Source organism: Mustela lutreola, chromosome 7 (genome assembly GCF_030435805.1).
Source record: "Mustela lutreola isolate mMusLut2 chromosome 7, mMusLut2.pri, whole genome shotgun sequence".
NCBI classification, from domain to species: domain Eukaryota; kingdom Metazoa; phylum Chordata; class Mammalia; order Carnivora; family Mustelidae; genus Mustela; species Mustela lutreola.
Genome location: NC_081296.1, coordinates 53,220,632 through 53,237,376, shown reverse-complemented (window position 1 = coordinate 53,237,376; position 16,745 = coordinate 53,220,632). Strand labels below are relative to the sequence as shown.

Below are 16,745 nucleotides of genomic sequence, written 5' to 3'. Positions count from 1 at the left end.
TGGTTTCCCAGGTTGGGCCCCGAGGTTCTGGCTTTGACCTTTCTTCTCCTGCCCCTCTCCTCCCCTGAAGAGGTCACATGGTCAGGCTAAGGCATGGACATGATAGTATTTAACAGAAGTGTTAATTAAGCAAATTGTAAGAACATTGCAATTTAGCTTTTTTATTGTAAGATGAACGATTCTGCATACTTTCAATATTTGAGTACCTATGAGTAAATGGAATGATTTGAATTCGAACCCTTGCATGTCCTGCTTGGGACACCAGCTCAGATAATGTCTTTTTTTTTTTAAGATTTTATTTATTTGACAGAGAGAGAGAGAGTGAGCAGAAGCAGAGGGAACAGCAGGCAGAGAGAGAAGCAGGCCCCCTCACAGAGTAGGGACACCCCCCACACCCCCTGCCATGTGGGGCTCATTCCCAGGACCCTGGGATGTCTGTCACTTAGGTGCCCCTCAGACAATGTTTTAAACTAAACACATCCTGGGCAGGGAGGTGATTTGACTGTGACCTCTCTAATTTCTCCAGTTGCCAAGCTGAAATTTGTTTAAAAAACACACAGGGTGGATTTAAAATTTTTTTTTTTCCTGATCTCAAGATTGAGGGGCTCAAGGGGCACCTGACTGACTCTGTCAGTGGAACATGAAACTCTTGATCTCAGGGTTTTGTAAGTTTGAGCCCCATGTTGGGTGTAGAGTTTACTTAAAAGTGAAATCTTTGAAGAAAAAAAAAAAAAAAAAGAATGAGGTGCTCAAATGTAGAAAATCTGGAACGTGTAGGAGGGAAAAAGCCTGGTCCTCTCATGGAGGTCACCAATTACATTTTGACATGTGTCTTTTGCATTTCTCTTTCTCTCTCTTTTGCTGTGCATTTTTATATATATACAATTTTCTAGCCCATGCAATCATAATATTGATGCTCATATAGTACTCCATCATTTTATAATGAACCCTTTTCCTAATGTCAAGCACTTAGCTTGCTTCACAAACTTTTCTCCAGTAAAAATAGCATTGCAATAATCATCTTTGTGCATTCATCTTTGGGTGAATTTTTGATCATTCTTTAAGACTTATTCCCAGAAATCTCATTACTGGGTTAAAGAGTGTGAACATTTAAAAACTTTTGATATATACTGAGGCTGAAAAGAGAATTTGATGTAAACCCCTCATTCATGGATTTATTAATTGTTTGCCCAAGCTGCTGGCACAGCCCAGAAGTTAATATCATGGCTTTGGAGTCAGATCTGTCTGCGTTCAAGTTCCAGGTCTGCTACGGACTAGCAGGGAGACTTAACCACTTGGACCCTCTGTTGCCACATTTGTAAAATGGGCATCATGATACCTCTTGCTTTGGTTTTTGTGAGGATAAAATGGGACAGCGCCTATCAGATTCTTAGCACGGTGCCCCCGACACACAATAAACACTCCATATGAGGCAAATAGTAGTGGTCTTTATGCATTTTTTGTGGTAGAATATTATATTCTTATAACATGTTTTAAAATATGTAATTTAATATTTTGTCCTTATAACATGTAATATATATATAAAGCCATCATGTAACTTTAAAACCCTTAAGGTTTGATAATATCCTCCATTATCTCCAGAATAAAATTCGAACTTGTCAGTCAATATCCTTCACCCTCAGAGCCCAGCTCACGTCTCCAAACTTCTCTCCATTATGTTTGCTCCAGCTGCCGGCGATGTGTGCCCTTCTGGAGTGTTGCCATGCACCTCCTATCTCGGTGCCCATGTCCCTTCTCCTTCTAGCCCATCCTTCCCCGTCTTCTTCTTCTTCTTTTTTAAAGATTTATTTATTTGAGAGAGAGAGAGCGAGAGAACATGGGTGCACAGAGGAAGAGAATCTCAAGCAGACTCCTCCGAGGGCAGGAATCAATCCCAGGACCCTGAGATCAAGAGTCAGATGCTTGGGGCGCCTGGGTGGTTCAGTGGGTTAAGCCTCTGCCTTTGGCTCAGGTCATGATCCCAGGGTCCTGGGATGAAGACTTGCATTGGGCTCTCTGCTCAGCGGGGAGCCTGCTCCGCACCCCCCCCCCCACCTCTGCTTCCCTCTCTGCATGCTTGTTGATCTCTGTCAAATAAATAAATAAATAAATAAATAATATCTTTAAAAAAAAAGAAGAGTCAGATGCTTAACCAATAGAACCACCCAGTCACCCTACGTCCTTTCCCTTCTTTTTACTGTTTGCCAGACTATACTCATGGATTCAGGTGTGGCTCGGGCTCCACCATTTCCATCAGGCCTTTCTGATACAACCCATGGCAACGTGAATATGCTTGTCCTCTGGGCTCGCATGGAGTCTTGTGTGCACCTGGGTCGCGGCGTTTCCCAGTCTCACGTATTACAGTAGGTAAGATGTGTTTCCGTCTCTCCCACCAAACTGGGACCTCTTTAAACATTAAGGTCAGGGACTCCTGGGTGGCTCAGTTTGTTGAGAGGCTGCCTTCAGCTCAGGTTGTGATGCTAGGGTCCTGGGATCGAGTCCCACATCCGGCTCCTGGCTCAGCAGAAGGCTTGCTTCTCCCTCCCACTCTGCCTACTGCTGTCCCTGTTTGTACTCTCCCTTTCTGTTAAATGAATAAATAGAACCTTTAAAAATTCTTTAAAAAAAAACAAAACAAAAACTTTAAGATCATGTCCTATTAATCTTTGCTTTCCTTCATGTCTATTACACAATAGAGGGACTCAACAGAGGTTTGTTCAACATAACATGGCTGGGTGGATAGGACCAGAGAAATCCATAAATGACATTCAAAGGCAAATTGAATTTCAACTGAATTGCGAACTGATTGGACTTTAATTTTTTATTTATCATGAGATTTAGGTTGTACTTTGTGCAATTGTGAAGTGTTTCCTAAGCCTTGGGATACTTAACACTATTTGCAAAGTATTTCCAGGCAAATTATTGAGATTTAAAAATGTGCAAGGAATTTCAGAGGACCCTCTATAAACATATATTAACATATCTCTGGGGAGATTACAGCATCTATTCATTACATAGGTGGGGATACTGAAGCCTGGGAAAGAGAGACGGTGGAGGTATTGGGACCCTGAATTTCCTGCCTTACTTAATTCATACTATGGTTAAAGCTGGAGTTTGAAGCAGTTTTCATACTGACTCTATATACCACTTAACTAGCCATGGTCAAGTATCTGGGTCATGTCTAATTGACAAGGATTATCATTATCAGTATTTTTGTCCGTTTGGCTCTGTGTGGGATCTCCAATACCTAGAACAGTGCTTGGCACATCAGAGGCACTCAATCAATATTTGCCCAATGGCCAACTAAATCAGCAATCACATTTGGTATGACCCAATCTGCATCCGCTTGGGGTTGTTTAGTTCGACTTGACAAATCATTACAGAGTGCTTTCTGTTTTCCAGACACCTTGCCAAGGAGGTGAGGGTATGAAGACGGATAGCATACCGTTCCTGTCTTCACAGTCTCAACGTCCAGCGTGGGGAGCAGACGCATAACAGATCAATGCTGCGCGCAGTGATTAGTGGTAAGAGAGGCCTATGGACAGGGTTTCAGGAAACCCAGAGGACGGATATGCGGTGCAGCCCAGGAGCTTCAAGGAAAACTTGCTATGGACCATCTGCCTGAGCTTGTCTCCCTGGATGAGTAAAAGAGGTTGAAGAAAGGTGGAAGGGTATTCCAAGCAGAGGAGACCTCACTAGCGAAGACAGAGAGAGGACACGTCATTCATTAATTCATCATTCTTGATGGCCTACTGTGTTCCAGATGTTGTCGTAGGTGCTAGATGCGTGGCAGCAGGCCAAACGAAGTCCCTTTGTCATATAGCTTGTTGTCCAATAGAAACAGGGCCTGCAAGCTTTCAGCATTGCTGGAGGACCAAGAACAGGGCAGGGAGTGGGGGCAGTTTGTTTTATGTGAGAGTTAAGTTGATACTACCTACTTCCACAAAGGATTCGAGGCATGTTTAAAAAGCTAAGGATCTGGGGCGCCCGGGTGGCTCAGTTGGTTGAGTATCTGCCTTCGCTCAGGTCATGACGCCAGGGTCCTGGGATCGAGCCCCATGTCCTTCCTCTCCCTTTGCCCTTCCACCCCTGCTCGTGCTCTCTCTTTTTCTCTCTCTATCTCAAATAAATAATAATAATTTTAAAAAGCTAAGGATTTGCCAAATCAAGCTGCCACTGGGCGGGAGTCCCAGACCCCCTCCTAAGGGGGAGATTCTTCTGCTTCCCCCAAAGTCTCTCGATCGCTGGAGGGAACTGCTAGCAGGGATGGAGAAAGAGGCTGTCCCCAGACCTTGCGTACCCCCAGCAAATCCCTTGGGTCGACTTCATAATTTGGGTTGTGACTCAGGGCAGTGAGAGCCTGGCACCTGGTAAGAACTTTATAAATGCTGGTTGAATGAAAGCATGAGGACGATGACTTTATTTGTAAAGCAAAGAAGTAACCAATCCCTTTGAGTATTGATCTGAGTCTATGGACGAGGAACATTATGAGCTTTCTGGAAAGAAAGATGACTCCTATGCCAACACCTTGCTCCACTCCAGTCAGAGGATAAATAACCAAAAACAAAACCCATGTGCCTTCATGTCCAAGTCCAACTCTTGATCCCTCCAACACGAGGCCAGGCACTGTCTGAAACCTTGGAGATATTGAAATGCCTTTATGGAATTCACTGTCCAGTGGGGGCGGGTAGACCCGTGAACGGATAATCATATGACAGTGAGAAGACTACTAATTGATGCAGGTAAACTGATAGGGTAGAGGGGCCAAGAAAGACCTTGTCAGTGACCAGACTTTTAAAGGACAAGACTGGAGTTTGCCAAGCTTGAAAAAGGTTGGGAAGGGCGTTCAGGTCCTGAGAACAGCAGAAATAAAGTTGGGTAGGCAGGAGGTAGGGGAAAGCAGAACATTGGGTGAAATTCACGACGTTTGGATAAACTGGCATGACTATCAGGTAGGGTGTAAGGGTTGGCGACTGTTGAAGGTGAGGAACGGGGGATGTGTTTAGAGATATACTTTCCCCAGTTATCTGCTGCAAATGCAAGAAAAATAGTATCAAGAAGTATGATTACACACATTTGAGTCAGAGGCTTACTCTCCACCTAATGGTTTTATTATCATTACCATTCTCTTGACAGCATTCATTTACATGTGCTCTGGACCCCAAATCAAAGCAAATCAGAATATGACAAAGGTGTGTCAGTGAGATGAGGTTTTTGATGGAGGATGCATTTTCTCTCTTTTGTGAGTAAGCAGTTTACATCCCGCTGGGTTGCAGACTGCTATGGCATAAGGACCATTTCCACTGATTTCACTTTGGCCCCTAACAAACCACATTTCATAATTACCTTTTACCTAGACAGCACCATTAATATAACGGTAACTTACATAAAATCTGCATACGTGGATATGCTAAGTTCATTCATTAACTTCCAGAATCTCAAATCCTCCAAGGACTTTCAGGAACCTTCATGACGCCCCTGAAAGCTGCGTTTTGCATCTGATTCTCTCATTTCTGTAAAAAAGATTCAGAAATTCATGTTGCTTGTCTGCAGTCCGCTGAGTTCCTTCTCTTGGACAAATTGGTCTTGGACAATGTACATCCCATAAATTGCTTCCACGGCATCTTGTGCTTGTAGGAGGACTACGGGCTTAAGATGTGCTACATTTCACAGCATCACATTTGGTCTTTTTTCCTGGTAAACATGGAGGCAAGAGAACAGACCCAATTCAACTTTGCCAGGATGCAAGGAAATTCAGTGTCTCCATGCCACATTTCTTTGAGCATCATAACAAATAATAGCGTAATAATGTCATGACAACAACCTATAATTTAAATAAATCCATGAAAATGTACAATGGAGAGATTTTCAGCCCTGGCTTCTGAGAATTCAAATTCCATTTAATTCCCAGTTTAGTGCCATTGGTCCTTCTCACAGTTCTACGTAAATAGATCTCTATCAAGCTCATTAAATATTCCATCCATATTCAAAGTTTTTAACTATTGAACACAATCTAATAAATACAACCAAGCTAATCAAGACTTTGATTGGTGGCTGTGTGTTCATAAAAAGCTCGTGAGGAAAGTTATTCCAATTGGGTTTAATTTGGATCCTTGGTCTCCCTCCCCTGTTTTTGAGTGAGGGCAGGAATTATACGTGTGTGCAGGTGTTTTGAGTTGTGTTGGTGTGGACGCAGGTGCGCTGGGCTGTTTGTCTCTTGGTGATCTGGGTGCCGGGCCGGATTGCTGAGTGTAGGTATGTCAGAGGTTGTGTCTGGTGTACTGCCAGGGTGTGTTACATGAGCGGGGGTAACACTAGTGGGTTCCCTTGGTTGCTGCCTCCTCTGCGGTTTCTTCTCTGTGTCTTGTCAATGGCTTGGTCACAGGGATCCCACAGTCCCTATAATTATTTGGAGGGTATCTGAAGGTTGCTTTTTCTCAGGGCTGTGTAAGTAAAAGTTAGTGCCTGAGAGCCAGTGCTTTCTTTTGGCTGGAAGGTGGTCCTTGTTTGCATTACCCTAGTGCCAGCCCTACAGTGCAAGACTCCAGTGGGTGGAGCTCCGAGCAGACTTGAATTCAAATGCGGGTTCTATCACTTTGGCTTGGACCCTCAGTTTCCCCTTCTGTGAAAGAGGGGGTGATACTGCCTGTTATAGATTATTGCCGGGAGAGTTAAATGAGACCCTATGTATACCTCAGTAATAAACTGTAGACATGGGGGCGCCGGGGTCGCTCAGTCAGTTAAGAGTCTGCCTTTGGCTCAGGTCATGTTCTGAGGGTCCTGGGATCGGCCCCCGCATCGGGCTCCCTGCTCTGAGGGACTTCTGCTTCTTCCTCTCCCTCTGTCTGCCTCTCCTCCTGCTTGTGCTCTCTCTCTGCCAAATAAATAAATAAAATCTTAAAAAAGGTGAACTGTATTTTATTTATTCTTTTAATAAGGCTAAGCCCCTTGTAATAGACGTGGAGGTAAGTAAGACCCCAATTACCTTCAGGTGTGGTGGGAAGATAGACATTTCTCAAGCAAACTAATACAGCAAGTTGCAGTGGAGGAGGTGAAATCTTTCCGTCATTCAACAACCAGTCATCCCCTGATGTGTTCTCTGTGGCTGTTCCTCTCTGGGACTTTAAGCCATGGCTCTGCCGAAAACAAGATGGGAAAAGGCAATCCCTCAGCAAGGAGAAGAGGGAGAGGTTAGGAGAACAAAGGGAATTCCCTGTACACTTGAGCAGAGGAAAGGTGGGGAGCTCTGCGGCTGGAGTCCTGTGTCCTAGCCTTCTGAAGTTCATTTATTTCTAAAAATGAGAAGGCCCTCCCACTTTGGTCACCAGAGTTTTGGTGTTTGGAGATGGCAATGAGCTGGGTGTCATGTGCCATTTCACGGGAGAAGAGACACTTGGGAGCCCTCTAGAAGGAAGGATAGGAGAAGCCGAGGGGGAAGGGAGTGAGTGGGAGCAAAGGCAATGACGTCTATTCTGCTTGGGCTCTATTTTCTGAGTGACCCTGAGCCAGGCGATTCTTCTTTCTGAGCCTGGATTTCCTCCTCTGTATGACGGGGATAGTAGCAGTGTCTATCTCATTATTGTTCCCATTTTGCAGATGAGGACACTGAAGCAGAGAGGGATTAGGTAATTCACTCGCCCTCACATAGCTAACAAGTGATGGAGCCAGAACTTGAACTCAGGCACGTGCCTTGGGGGCCTCTGCTCTGCATCCCCTCACTCCACTCCTGTTTTCTATTGTCTTTTTGCCCCCGTTAGACTGCAAGCTTTTTGAGAGCAGGTTTATAATTCACAATAGTGAACTTCTGTCTCAGATTAGGCATTTCAAGCCTGGTAGCCTGGTCTATGATGTTATAATTTCCCAAATAAACTTGCAGCTGGGTTGAACGTGTCCCCAGCAGTGGCATGTGCAAAGTGGCGCTCCCATAAGCAGGCACTCAGGGCTCCAGCGTGACCCCGAGCCGACCCTCAGAGACGTTTGCTAAAAGTGTTCCTGGCTCTGCTGGGACCTGTGTCCTTGGAGGCCTGCCATCTGGGTGGAGAAGGTGCAGCTTTATAGATCTATGGGGCTTTTTAGAGTATGGCAGAAACCCAGGCAACCCCCAGCTGCGCAATTCACGCCTGACAGCGTGGCAGTGTGGGAGTGTGTGCCAGAGGCAGGGAGGTGGGGGGCAAGTTGCTTCCTGTGCATTTGCTCCTTGAGATGGGGTGGAAGGGTCATCCAGGAAGACCTGCCCACCTCCCTGAACCTGGCAGCACTGGGGTTTGAGAATTACCAATGGCTGTCTACCACCTAGAGGTGAGGGTCAGATGCAGGGTGGGTGGAACGTATAACCCAAAAGGCAATGTGAAGATGAAAGCAAATATGCAAATATCCACCTTGTGTACTCTCATTGCTAACAGTTCCCCAGTGCCCCTCTACCCATTATTTGGGTTAATCCTCAGAGGGCTCACAGTGCTCTTATCATTCCCATCTTAGTTACAGGGTAACTGAGGTTAGGGAAGAGAAGTGGCTGCCCAGTGTCACAGTTAGTAAGGGCTGGAGTTCTCTTAGCCTTTGGCATCTCTGATACCCACAGACTGCAGCACTCAGAGCTGGAGAAAGCCTTGGAGAGTGTCTGTTTCAGCCCTTTCAGGATCAGATGGGGAAACTGAAGGTCAGAGAGACGTAGTGACGGACCACGGTGACACAGCTGGTTAGTGACAGCCCTGAGATTTTGCCAGGAGTAGGGTGAAGCAGGAAGACTCCCAGGGTGCCAAGTTTAAGGAGGGGTTCCCTCTTAGATGCTGACTTTGAACAATGAATGACACTGAGAGTGAACCCCTTTTTAAATGTGCCCTAGTTGCCTCACTTGCTAACCCTAATCCCAGCCCTGGCCAGATGTTGTTTCTGGTTTTGTGTTGTGAAACAACAGAGGCCCAAGCATGGGCTTATTTATTGGATTTGGTATCTCAAGGCAGGGGACTCGATGGGATATTTGTGTGGGGTTTTGCCAGTATCCCAAGATGGGTTTCTCCATCTGGGCTGGATGGAGGGTCTGCTTCTGGTTGGTACTATTGAAAGGACAGGATTGAAGGGAGTGAACTCTAGCCCCAGAAATTAGAGGTGAAACTAGGAGAATGATGATCCGTCTTGACAAAGGAGGGCTGCAGAATGGGTTCCGAGGGAATCCGGACCCTGCGGCTCTCCTCTGAATCCCACTGGGCTGAAACGTGGAAATGCCATGAAAAAACCTCTTGCCCCAATCAGATTCAGAATGAAGACGATTATCAGTGGTTGACCTTTGAGGGCTAGGTGCCCAAACACAATTACTTACAGACACACATTTCTCCAAGCTTCAGACAACCTGTTCGCTTTATTTGTAAGAAACTCCTGGGGAGAGATGTGTACAGCACCTTTCCCCCAGTCTGAGCCTCCCTGCTTTTGTTCTAGTTCAAGGAGAAAAGGAGACAGATCACACACAGCAGTGTCCCATTGCTGCTTTATCCCTAATAAGCAGAAGCAGGTTGGTGAGTCTTCCATTGCTCAGAAGGGCTGGGGAGAGGGGTTCGTTCCACTCTCTACATCTGGGCGAAGTCTTTCATTAGGGCTCAGCACCTCCTAGGAGTGCGGGTGGGCTAGCAGGGTGGCCCAAGGTGGGAGAACGCTTCCTCCTAGTGGCCCTGCGGGTCTGGGGCTTGGGACAGCAGTGGTCTCAGCCCTGCCTCTGGAGACCTCAGCAAGTCCTTGTTCTCTTCTCTCTGGGCGACAGTTTCCTTCTCTTAACCACGCTATGGAGTTTGACATTCTGCCCCATGTGCCTTCTGGCTTTATGCCCCACCCCCGGGGTGTGTGTGTGTGTGTGAGATTTCACAAGCCGCTTTCTGGGGTTCCAGTCTCCAGCCCTGGCTGGTCCTTTCTCTATCCTTAGCCTGTTACCAGCAGGCCTGAGGGGCTCCCCCGGCCCACCTCAGCACCCACTGGGGGAGATCTCCCATCCTGAGGCAGCCCGCAGGCGGTTCTGACCCACCGGGAGGGAGGAAGGGAGGACAAACGACTGTAGAGGTGGGAAAAGATGAAAAAGCGAAGAGACACAGAGAGGGGATAGAGAGAGGAAAGAGGGATGGGTGAGGACCGAGCAGAAGGGCGAAAAGGCCGGGTGGAGTGGTAGGGTGGAGAGAAGGGATGCTGGAAAATCCAGAATCCGAGAAAAGGGAACCTAAAGGAAAGCTGGAGAGGGATTGCAGGATAGGAAAAAGCAGGCGAGCGAGCGAGGGAGAGCAGGGTCTGAAAGGACCGAAGAGGGAGAAGGAAGGAAAGGGGGAGGGAGGGAGCCACGAGCAGGGAGGGGGGAGCTGGGAGGAAAGAGGAGGGAGGGACCGAGGGACGCGGGGGGTGGGGGCTGGCTCGGCAGCAGCAGCCGCGGCTTCAGCCGCCCGCCGGCTCGCTCGCTCACTCGCTCACTGGCTCGTGGAGCCTGCCGCCCGGCTCTCGGCTGCCCGCAGCTCCGGCTCCTGGCCCGGCGCTCTGGCGCGGCTCGGGCTCTGGAGGACAGGACCGCGCGACTGGCCGGCCCAGCCCGGGGCGGCCGCCGAAGCAGGTAGGTGGCGTAGCCGGGACTGCGAGGACGCGGAGCCTGGACGCGCGGGGGGGACTCGGAGACGGTGGTTGGGGGCTGCGGTCCCGGAGAGGTGGCTTTGGAGCCTCGCGACTAACTTTCCACCTGCTCCGCGGATCTCTGCTGCCCTGGTCGGTGCGGAAGCCGAGTTTGGCGCGGGGAGGGCGGGCGGAGAGAATGCCGGGGCGTGGGAGAAAGCCGGGGGGTCCCGGCAGGACGCGGGGCGCCCGGCGTGGGCAGGCGCCGGCCCTCTGGCCGCAGTCGGGACGCAGCGCCCGTGGCGGGGAAGACCTGAGCGCAGCGGCGCGGCGCGCTGGTCCGGGGAGGGCATCCCGTCGCCCCTCGGAGTCTCAGGACTTCCACCCCCCGAGCCTCCCCGAGCCACCCCGGGCGCGCAGACTGCGCGCAGTGCTTCGGGCGCGCTCCCTGCCAGGGTCGCGGTGCGGAGCCTGCGGGGCGCGACCAGGTTCCCCTCCGGGGCCAGCGGAGCGCCTCTCCGCCGCCAAGCCCCAGCCCGAGCCTGCGCGCTTTTGCGTTTTGCAGGCGCGAAACGAACGTACGCTCCTTTCATTCTTTCTCATCCGGTGGCCCCGATTCTCTTCGGGGAGGTCTGGGACGCGAACAGCCCTGTGGGTCGACTTCCTGGACGTCCCTCCGGCCCTCCGCGGGGACCCCAGCTCCCGAAGTTGAAAGAGAAGCGAGACACTCCCAGCGCGCGCCTGGAGCGCGGTCCCGAAGTTCCCAACTTCTCGCTCAGCCCCAGGAGGTAGTGTTGGAGGTGGGGTAATGGTGGTGGTTGCGGCCCCTTGGAGCTACAGAGCGCAGACGCCTTCCTTTTGGACTTGGTTTTTTTTTTCCTAATATGTTAGAAAAAAATTCGACCTAAGGAGGTGTAAAATTGTTCCCCCCGGGCGTCCAGGTCGGTGAGTGTGACGCAGCCGTGACCCGTCGGAAACCTGGGAGTGCGGAGCCGGGGATTGACGGTTCCCGGAGTTCCCAACCTTGGCGGCTTTCTCCCGGACCTGGGCTCATCTGCTCCATCATCCGGTAGTTGCTCTCGGGATCCGTTCCTCCTAGCCCGCGCTGCGAGGCTAGTCTGCGTCCTTCCCGCGTGGTCAGGTTCTCTAGAAAAATATTTCAAAGTGGCTCCGCTTCGGGATCTCCCACTCCGTCCGCCCGGGAGCGGATGAAGCAGGGCCTCTGGCGGGTTGCAGGAGGCCTTGGAGTGGTTTGGGATCCCGGCCATATGGGCTCGTTCTGGCTAGGGTATTCATGCCCGGGCGTCAGTATCCTTACCCCCCGCCCTCCACCTCCCCGCGCTCTGCCGGGGAAGCAGGGGTTAATTCCTCGGCCAGGTGTCCACCCTCGAGCGGAGGTCGGCCGTGGCTCTCGGAGCCTGCGGGGGGCGTGGGTCCGCTGGCTTCCGGAGTCCTGGAGACCGGATTCGCCGCGCGTGAGGCTTCCTCGGAGCTAGCGGCCCCTGTCTCGCAGCCTTCTTTGTTGGAGTGCTATTGGACAGATTTCTCTTGAAGGGTTTGGAGCAGGTTTAGTGGGACCGAGAGCTGGGGGCTTCGAGAAAAGGGTTCCTCCGTGGCCATCTTCCCTGGACTCCTCGTAGGTTAGGCGGGGTCCCGGGAGGGCTTCGAACCGGCCACCCAGGAACACTCAATCTTCAGTTTGGCGGGTTTTCCCTGGTGCACGCCACACACCTCTTTCGGTTGCTCACAGATTGTTGAAGCCCCTCAACGTTCAAGGTCTGCTCAGTCTCCATCTCTTACTCCCATCTCCCAGATCAGCAAACTGAGGCTCAGAGACGTGAAAGGACTTGTTTAGAGCTGGTTAACGGGTGGAAGGGAATGTAAACCAGGTCTCCTGACTCCTAGTTCAGTCCCCCCCTTTTCTTTTTTTTTCTAGAACTCTCATCATCACTTTCTTAGCATGGGGCAGGTGCTTCCAGGCTGGCCACAGTGTGCCCTTGGCAGGTCTTGAGGATTGGTTGTGAGTTTAGAGGTAGTGGACTGGTTTCTGGATTCTCTTGTTAGTCTCTGTGCTGGGATCGCCTCCCAGGATAAATCACGGAGGTGACAGTTTGTTGCATGCCTGCACTGAACTCTGCGGGTAAAGGAGCCCTTAGACCTGGCCTGGCCCCATAAAAGCAACCCATGGGGAGAGCAGCTGTTGTCTTGTAGCCAAGGAAGCTAGACCTTCTCAGGTGAAATCGCTTTTGGAGGGGGCCAAATGATGGATAGTCTGGAGAAAGGAGGGTTTGGAATTGAGCCTTCGGTAGATTTCCAGGTTGGGGAGGAGGATTGTGGGGCACAAGGCTTGAACACAAAGAGAGGGGCAGGAAAGCTCATGACTTGTTCAGTGACCAGTAAAAGGACTGCAGAGTCAGGGCCGGTAAGAATTTGGCTTTTGAGAGAGAAGCACTAGGACAGTTGAAAGAGCCAGCTCTTCAGAAAACTAACTCCAAACGCATCCCCAGAATCTTCGAACTCTACATCTAGGGTGAGCAGTTGGCTGGGAATTCAGCACCCCAGGAGACAAGGGTTATATTCAGCCTTTTGCTTCTCCTTTACCCCTTTCTCCTTGTTCCTTGGGCTTTCAAATAGTTTCTTTGTCCCTTCCCATCCATGACTTTTAGAATTTATTTATTTTTTAAAGAGTTTATTTATTTATTTGACAGACAGAGATCACAAGTAGGCAGAGAAGCAGGCAGAGAGAGAGGAAGAAGCAGGCTCCCTGCTGAGCAGAGCCCAGATGGATGCAGGGCTCCATCCCAGGACCCTGGGATCATGACCTGAGCGAAAGGCAGAGGCTTTAACGCACTGAGCCACCCAGGCGCCCCGACTTTTAGAATTTAGATACTTAAGGGGTTTTGAACATACTGTTGGACCTATGATGGGCAGGGCGTTTACTGTGCTAGGAATGTTTAGTCAACAGGTAGTTCTCGAGCTCATTGTTTTTGCCAGGCACTGGTCTAAGTGTTGGGGTTACACTGATGAACCAGACAGGCAGAGTCCCATATCTCATGATGCTGACATTCTAGGCTCCTGTTCTCCATGAGGTGAAGTCTAGATGTGGAAAGGAGGCAAATACACAAAAGATGTTGGAAGAAATGGGACAGTATAACAGAGAATTCTGAGCCTCCCCTCTAGTGGTTCAAGGCTCTGAGGTAAAAGGCTTGAAGCTCTTGGCTATGAGATTTGGAGATTGTGTGGTCTTCCATGACCCCAGGCCCTGGTTGCCAAGGGTAACCCAGAGGCGGCTGCATTGAAGACCTTAGATATGGCTTTGGGGGAACAGCTCGGCAGAGCTTCTGCCAATCAGAGCACGGGGAGAGAGAGAGCTGGTGAGTGTTGGCAACTAGGATCTTGCTAGATCTCCATAGATACCGGTGCCAGGTAACCATGTACCTCTTAAATTTCAGCATCTACGGCTATTTGAAACTGTAGCCCCATTATACAGATGGGTAAATGGAGCCCTGACTCTGCAGATTGGGATAGCTATGCCAAAAGGAGCCTAGCACTGTAGAGTCCAGGTATCCCTGATCTTTGATTTCATTTAAAATAATGTTGTTTCCTTTCTATTTTGTAGACCAGGGGCTCTTAATTTCACCTGGAAGACGTATTTAAACACAGATTGCTGGGCTCCGCCCCCATTTCTGATTCAGCAGGTCTGGAGTGGGTCCAGTAATTTGAATCTGTAATGAGTTCCCAGGCGACGCAGAGGTTCTTGGTCTGGGACCACGCTTTGAGAACCACTGTGGTAGAACAAGGGAAAGTGAGAGATTTTCTTGAGATTATGCCTGCAGTCCAGAAGTCTGGGTGGAACAAAGGCTGTGATTTAGCTCTAGGAACTCCCAGAATTTGCCTATGTGTGATTCCCTCCCCCTGCCCCCCCACAGGAGGCCATAGAATTAAAAGAATATTTTATCTTCATCAGCACACACAGAGAGAGAATGTATTGCAATATAATTAGGGAATAAATAGGTGCCCTGTGGCTCTGTGGGGGTTTATTATAGCAGTGGTTATAATTGAAAAGGTGTCATCTGCTTCAAGAACCCCTCATGAAACTTTCATGGCCTGGGTGGTCAGTGTCCAAAAAGGCATGTCTTCTTCATTTAAAAGAAAGTCGGAGAGATTGCTTCTCCTGCTAATGGGACTATCTGTGTTTCATTTCACAGTAACTATGCAATGTGTTCTTAAAGGAGAGAGAGAAAAATTGAACAGCCAGTGTGAACAGAGAGGGGTTGGAAGAAGTCCACATCACAGGTTTACAGATCTGTTTGTTGAACATTTTGGAATGTTTTGAAACTGTCTGTTTCACCTAGATTTCTGATGTGAAGCTGCATCTCAGCAGGAGGAAAGGAGAGTTTGTGTTTCAACTTAGCTGCTTGGGTAAATGTAACAGCGCATTTTATCCCCAACGTGTTAATTAAGCCCCAAAGAAAAGAACCATAAAAAGGTTGTTTTCCTAAATGCTGGCATTTTTCATCTGGATCCTATTTATTGATTATTTTACTGTTGAGAAGGAGCAAAAAATCCATGTTTTTATAGCAAATAAAGCTGGCTACAGTAATTATGCAGGCTCAACATGTCTGTTCTGGGTGCAGGAAGTTGGAATTCAGCCTGACTCTCAAACATTTGGGTGAGATCTAATTGAGAAAGACATTTCAAAGAACAAATATTTAGGAATGCGGAGTTCCATTGATGGTCTCTCTGAGCCAAGTGCAAGTATCTTGCTTTTAGCTTGATCCTCAGAAGCTGGGGGATGCTAGAGGGAAGGACCTGGTCAGTAATGCTGAGGCCAGAGTCAAATCGTGAGGCTGAAACCTAGAAATCATCAGTGAGGTTTAAGTAAAGGGAAGGCAGATGCTTTCAGGGAATATATATGCTCTGGAACCGGTGAGCCAAGGGAGAAATCAATCAAATATAGATCGAACACTTATCTGATTGTCTAGTCTCAGGACAGGCACAATGAAGGCTGGGACCAGGACTTTTACTTGTTATATATCTCCCATCATGCTTGGCTGAGGTATCTTTAGGGACAAGAGGCCTCTATTAGAGTAGGTATCAGTCAGGATTGTAGATAGCAGGAAACTTGAACTCCAGGAACTTAGTATCTCCCATTGCAAGAGGTGTGGGCTGTGCTGCCCGAGCTTGGTTTTTTCAGTGATTCAACTGCATTATCAAGATCTAGATTCTTTGCATCTTTCCTTGTTCATAAGGTCACAAGATGGTTGCAACAGCTCCAGCTATTACACTTTTACAGTAAGAAGCAGAGGCAGAAAAGGCTGGAGGAGAACCTTTCCCAAAAGCTCCTGCGCAGACTTTCCCTCAGGTCTCCCTGGCTGGAAATGCAAATCACATGATCATGTATGTCAACCACAGGCCAGGGAAGATGACCGCCGTCACTGGCCTAGAACCATCATGATTTGTGTGTTGGGCCGCAGAGAGGAAGGCTTTTGGAAAGAAGCAACCAATAGTAACTGCTATAGAGTTTTAAGACCTGGGTTTGAATCATCTGTCTATTTTTCGCCTTGTGACCTAAAGCCTTTTACTTTTTTGTGCCTCAGTTTACTCATCTAAATAATGGGGATTTATTGGGAAGATAAATCTGAATTCACTCAATAATTACAATTGACTGGTGGTATACAATAAGTAGATTATTTGAAGGTTTGACCTCTGACATCAAAGAATTATGATCTAGTGCCGGAGGCATGAGATGACTGGACTATCAAATAATTAGAGAACAATCAGAACAATAGCGACAACAAACAATCAGAGTAGGTATATAATTATGACTTGCAGACCAACCGTGGTAGGAGGAGCGTGACATCAGGGGAGCCACAGTCGTTAGGGAAGGCTTCCTGGAGGAGGTGTTTCATAGTGCATACTGGAACTCCAGCATTTAAGTGTAGATGGGTTATTAGCTCCTGCGGCCCGAATTGCTTCCTCTTGCCTTTCTCTGTGGTAAAATGGGACCATTAGGCCAAGATGAGATCTTATCTCAACAGTTAGTGTCTTTGACAGTCCAGATGTAGCCAGCTGTGGTTCAGACTGGCAGACAGGTCCCAGCGGCTTCCTTACCTGTCTTGGATTCCTGGTTTTTGCTAACCCATCAGTCTCCCCCTCTCATGCTACAT

At 48.7% G+C, this 16,745-nt stretch overlaps 1 protein-coding gene across 18 annotated transcripts in view; it reads left to right on the top strand.

Moving 5' to 3' along the window:
• The first annotated feature begins 10,019 nt into the window (after window positions 1-10,019).
• MEGF11 (multiple EGF like domains 11) overlaps window positions 10,020-16,745 on the top strand; it is a 343,613-nt gene continuing 336,887 nt past the window's right edge. For 4 of the 18 annotated variants that reach the window (XM_059180853.1, XM_059180850.1, XM_059180851.1 and 1 more), the window contains exon 1: window positions 10,371-10,579. The gene's annotated coding sequence lies outside the window, so the exon portion shown is untranslated. Of the gene's footprint in view, window positions 10,045-10,368; window positions 10,580-11,265; window positions 11,364-11,539; window positions 11,645-16,745 lie in introns of those variants that run through there. The other 14 variants (XM_059180861.1, XM_059180862.1, XM_059180865.1 and 11 more) reach the window with 8 other exon arrangements.